A 6,000-nucleotide genomic window follows, 5' to 3' on the forward strand; every position below is an offset into this window, starting at 1 on the left:
AAAAAATAATATTTCAGCTCTGTACCAAGTTATAAGAATTACATTCCAAACATTTACATGAAGTGTGAGAGCTTGGCTTTGAATTAGTGTCCAAAATTTTTAGCAGTGGTGCGGCCATCTCAAGAGCAGCTTCTGTATTGAAGCCCAGCAGCAGGTGTAAATACTAGTATAGCTTTAACGGCATTGTAAAAAGCCTCACTTAATTATGAGCTAGAACAAAGTTGCTACAACGATTTATACTTATGCTGAGTTTGTTCACTTCGGTCTACAGATCCATGGAAGAATAAGCAGGTGCGTTAACTTTGGGTGCACATTGGGAAACGTTTCATGAAGGCCTTGGCAGCGATTAAGCAAGTATTCATGCAGGATTGGATGGCCTGTATGAAATGCTGTTACCAAAATTAAACTTCTTAAATTGGTTACAGACACGGCAGCTTAACTCTTGTTATGCATAATTTTATTGCCGTATTTGTGGTCGAGATCCTGGCCACTCTAACTCTTCAGCACGAGGGGTGCATTGACACTTGCATTGAGCTACATAGGATTGTCATTAATGTACAAACATTTTGTTCCAGATCACTGTTCCGGCTACCTGGTGTTGCAATTATGACTCGGAAAAAAAGCAACCATCCTCCGAGCATGTGCTTGTGATGAATGGTGAGACAAGTGTGAAGTCGGGTGCATGTTCAGGACTATCCTTGGCATACATGGGATTGTGCACGAAAAGCGGACACCAGAACGACAAAGAAGTCAATTCCATCTGCTACTGCACCATATGCAGCACCTGAAGACGTATCCTTAACGAGCCTACTGAATCATTTCAAGGCTTCCTTTTCCAAATTTGCTGGTTTTATTAAAAAAGAGGCGGAGCTACCATCAGAAAAATATATCAGGGCTATGACATTGCATCTCACATAAAGCGAACAACCTTGGCTATATCACTCTGTTACAACTAATGAGGAAGCGCTGTAAGCTCACTCCCACAGTCTCCTAGCTACTGTGATCCCCGTAAAGAAAATGTAGCTACCCCCTCCCCTGAAATAAATAAATTAAAGTGGATTTGAAGCTTTAACTGCTGGCCAGGTTTGCTCCAACAGGCTACAAGGTCAGGCGGCGCTTGCCTGTGTGCCAGCCGGGTAAAGCGTCTAAAAGGGAAACAGAAGTGCGGTAAGCACTAGACAGATGCAGCGTTGGAAGTGAACTGCTGCACACGGCCGGTACTCAGCTAATGACAGGAATTTGAAAAGCTTGAATGCCAGTCACGAGGTAGGCCTTGCAGGCCCACCTGGCCACATGATTCGTCACCTGCCCTATCTGATCTCTGCCCTCTGTGCGGCTGGCGTGCCCAAGCAACTAGTAAACAGGAGATTGCCTGTGTCGCCTATGTTTAGAGCACTCGAACAGTGTGCACCAAACATTTAAATCGGAATTCATGTAGTAGTCAGTGTTTTTGGGTAAAGGGCTATTTCCTATCTGGTTTACAGGCCTATTCGACTTTATGCCTGTGGAAAGATTGTTTCAAGAGCCTAATAGTCACGGCAAGGTATAGCTTTATTTGGAACTCTTCATTACATGAGAGCTTGAAGGGTCATGCATACTGTACGTTATGAGTGCATATGTGCTGCAGTCGCTTTGCACCCTGACAACTTTGTTGAGGATTGAAGACGAGAATAGCGACTTTCTCCAGTTGTCATAAGCACCTCATTCACTGACGGTATTATTATGTCCCTGAAACGGCTCGTCTGCAGCTAAGGTCTGGGCCAGGAGCACATGACCGTTTTGGAGAGCTTGGAAAGCAGTTTTATAGGGTCTGCTTTGAAGAAACAGGCACACACAGCTGACATTTTGAACAAATAACTGCCACTTTTCTCTGACTATTTTTCGGCTGCAATAGGGCAAGTCCAGTGACTACAAACTTTAGATATAACGAACCTACTCCGCGTGACCGTCAAGTTTATTATGTGGGCTTGACTGTTTAATCTGGTTCATGATCATGAGGTTGTGTACAGCTCTTTATCTGAACAGTATTGTCTCATTCCACAGTCGCAAATGGTTCCTTGTTCTGCCTGCTTGTCGCTGACACCTGTGCTGCCCCTGCTGTGCTGCATAAGTAGTCCCACAATCTTTACGATAATGAATTGAGAGGTGACAACTCTCCTATGCTAGGCTATACTTTTTACAATTTTTTAGTGTGTATATGGTGCCTACAAACTGAAACACGAGTGGTCAGTGCTTTGGCTGCATCATCATGTACCAGACATGCTATAGTAGCACCAATTCTTCTACTAAATACCATAAGCCTGCACAGCACGAATACACTGTACGACTTGTGAGACATTGTCCTGTTACATAGTATCAACGGCACAATATCTGGCCTTGCCACCGCGGTGGCTCAGTGCTTATGGCGCTCGGCTGCTGACCTGAAAGACGCGGGTTCGATCTCAACCACAGCGATCTCATTTCGATGGAAGCGAGATGCTAGAGGCCTGTGTGCTGTGCGATGTTAGTGCATTTAGAGCCCCAGGGACCGACATTATCCGGAGACCTTCACTACGGCGTCCCTCATAGCCTGAGTCGCTTTGGGTGATTAAGCACCCATAAAAACATAAAGACTATTTCTTCTAAATCGGTCGCTCATTGCTGTTTCTGCATGCATTCAGATTTTTATATCGCTGATAATGAATAAATTCTATACCTTTTGAAAAATGGCCATGAGTGACTTCCGTTCACTTGGGCTGACACCATGCTTGGCAAGCGTCAGCCACCGTCACTCAGCCTGCGCTACATGAAAGTGGCGTGGCAGTTGCCTGGCTTCTGGCCAATTTTCAAGAATTGCTGCTTTCTCAGCAGCGCTGTTGTCAGTCATAAAAGTATCTGGTGCCTGAAACAAGAAAAGGCCACGTATTGACAGCTATGGAACAGCTGAGTTATTCCCATGACAGACATTTACGGGTGCAGCGTAACATGATTAGAACGAACCTTGGGAGGCAATAGTTTAGCTGCATTTTATGTCAGTTCAGCTGATGTTGCTAAATTGCCCTGTGTTGCTATGAGGGTATTTTTCACTTCGGCTTTCATAGCATTATTTAAAAAGTCCTAACACTATGCAACTATAATTTCTATCCTTTCCAAACATAGCTTGATATTTCAATGTAGAGGTGACATTTACACAGCGTTGTTCAACGTGTCAGGCAGGCTATACCAAAGAAAGCTTAAGCTAACCACTTCAAATCTATAGCTTGTACATTTGTGGTTCAAGTCTTACAATATAGTGGACTTTCTACAGGTCTGACAGGTTGGGCAAGGAGGAATTTAGGAAGCATTGGGATAGGCTTGCATTAACTAAGATTTTTTTACCAAATTGCGAAGTCCGATATTTTAAAATTCGCAGATTAGCACACCGTCTCTTGGAGCAAACTTGAAGCTTAGAAGTTGCAGGCATGGCTCGTGGCCAATGCTGGTATTGTTAAGCAGTGGCTCTGTCTCTGTTGCTTTGAAAAAGTACATGCTGATGCAGATTCATATTTTGAATTAATGTTGCCTACTCATGTATTCAAGAATTTCTTGACATTTCTTCAAACAACATGCAGTATAATTTACAATTTACATGCGCCCACCTCACAGCCTCCAAAGCAAAAGGGGTAGTTGTGCTTCAGGAGCTCGAAGCCTGCTGAGTAGCCCTCAGTAGTCAGACTGCTTCGCACAATGACTGCTATGGGTATGGCACCAGCTGATGTTGCTGTCAGCATAACTGTCACACTCCTCCTTGTTGAGTCACATGGCGCCGTGGAATCAATTAAGATGACTTCGGAGGATGATTCCAGCTGCTGGGCACACCTCATGATTGTAGTTACCAGGAGTACTGCCCAGCTCCCTGCCCCTCTCTCTTAATGCACCTTCACATCAACTCCTGCATAAAAAGGTTTTCATATTTCAGTATGGCATAGCATGAAAGCATAGTTTGTGTTGCAACACAGATTATCTTATGAGGCACTGAGAACAAATTGATTCCTACATCGAGTCCAACTCTTATATAGACGAAGAGCACATTTTCACTGAAAACAATTTTCATATGGTAGGAAGGACATTAAAATGAAAGAAGGGTATTGCCATCACTGCCCATTTTCACAGCTACATTTCAGTGATTTCAGGCGATAATTCTTGTTCCATGCAACAAAGAACAAAATATGATGTGCCTGCATAATGTAACTTTATGTATTGCTACTGGCAGTCCACTTTCATCTCAACAGGGAATTGAAACAAATAAATGAGCAAAATACAACTAAACAAACTCGCAACACAATGTCATCACCACCGTTGCAAGTTTTCATCGAAGTAGGGCAAAAATATTACAGTGTTAACTCCTAATTTTTTCAGCAAAAACATACTTATACTGTATGTTTTTCTCTGAATTTGGTGGCTATACAACATTCCATTCCGGCGCAAATAAGTTTTGACGTTTGTCATTTCCGTGGCGTCTTTTGAGGTGATTACTTTAAGCAAGGCTGCATTTTCGGCATCAAAAAAATTCCCCGTGGCTTAATACTTTCTGGCTGCTTCACTATCATAATTTTCATGCTATTTTAGGTAATCGTAGCATTTTATAAAAGGACTCATTGTTATCAGTCGCTGCTTCAGCCATGCAAGACGAATGCATATTTTTCAATGATGCTGTGACGGCATTTCATCATCATGCGATGCACATCCCTGGCCACAGGCTGAGTTTTAGTTTCGGTTTGCTGTTCTTGCTTTTTTAAAAATGATTCCATTAAATAACTTGAAAAATGGTTTGTTGTCGTGTAGAGCGGACTCAAAAGATGAGATGCTACTGTCAAATTGAAATGTTTGATAAACCTCAGGAGTACACTTAAACAGTCCTTGATGTTTGATATTACTACTAGTCAGGCCTCAGAAATTCACCGAGCTCTTTTTTTTTCTTATTTCATTGAGTAGTCCTTCAAATGTACTGGCCTTATGATCCACTTTTCGCAAATCCTTTATCGCCGTTGTATGCTGTTCTGTATTTTGACGATTTCTCTAAAAATGGGGTTGGATGGTATTTTTCTTTCACCCGGAGCATAAATTGCTTCATGTACCTGTGCTACACAAAAGGATGCAATTCTTTCAAGACATATCTTATAATGAAGAAGGACGTTCTGGCGGGCTAGTTGGTTCATGATGAACAGAAAGGGTATAAACTGCGTGAACAAGACGGGACGAGAGACACACAAATTGACAGACAAAGCGCAGACTTCCAACTGATTTTATTTGTGAAAAACACATCGCTAACAAGGCCAGAGAACATAAGAAAAAAAATAAGAAAAACACTATCACCATAGGGTTCAACGATAGAAACATCAGCAGAAATTTACAGGTTAATCAGATCCGATGTGAACACGAACGTGCCCTTCTAAAAACTCTAGCTCTGGTGTCGATAGCGACAGCGAGGGCGAGCTAACGCAGTCGTCACCCCTTTTGGCTATCAGGAAAGCTTCGATAACCTCCCTTTCAGTTTTGCTGCGTGCATAGGAGAGGAAAGCAGTTTTGTCTAGGTAGGGAACGCAGTTGCGGCTGTCACAGTTTTTGCAGTGTAATGGCAGATTGCTGCCTGTGCGGGTCTGCATCGATCGTCTATGTTCAAGGGCTCGCTCATCGAAGCACCGACCAGTTTGGCCGATGTAAACCCGCCCGCAAGATAGAGGTATCTGGTAGATAACCTCGGAGGCACACCTGGTGAACTTGGTCTGATGATTCTTCTTGCATGACCTGCTTTCCGATCTTGTTTCTTTTTTCTCTTCCGAGAGCATGGGACAAACTTTTTCAACTTACAAGGCGCTGAAAACACTGCATTTATTCTATATTTGCCTGCCACCTTCTTGATGCTGTGGGAAAGGCAGTGAAAATATGGCATGACGAAGGGAGGGGTCCTGTCTGCACTTGGATCTTTCCTTATTGCTTTTTTCATCCTCTGAAGAAGGCACTCACATGATCTGCGAATTA

At 43.0% G+C, this 6,000-nt stretch overlaps 1 protein-coding gene across 1 annotated transcript in view; it reads left to right on the forward strand.

Moving 5' to 3' along the window:
- The window catches only part of LOC144125595 (uncharacterized), a 67,672-nt gene extending 66,600 nt beyond the window's left edge, over positions 1-1,072 (forward strand). Inside the window, exon 3 of the mRNA XM_077659108.1 lies at positions 576-1,072. The gene's annotated coding sequence lies outside the window, so the exon portion shown is untranslated. The remainder of the gene's footprint in view (positions 1-575) is intronic.
- Positions 1,073-6,000: the final 4,928 nt, after the last annotated feature.

This window comes from Amblyomma americanum, chromosome 1, assembly GCF_052857255.1.
Source record: "Amblyomma americanum isolate KBUSLIRL-KWMA chromosome 1, ASM5285725v1, whole genome shotgun sequence".
NCBI classification, from domain to species: domain Eukaryota; kingdom Metazoa; phylum Arthropoda; class Arachnida; order Ixodida; family Ixodidae; genus Amblyomma; species Amblyomma americanum.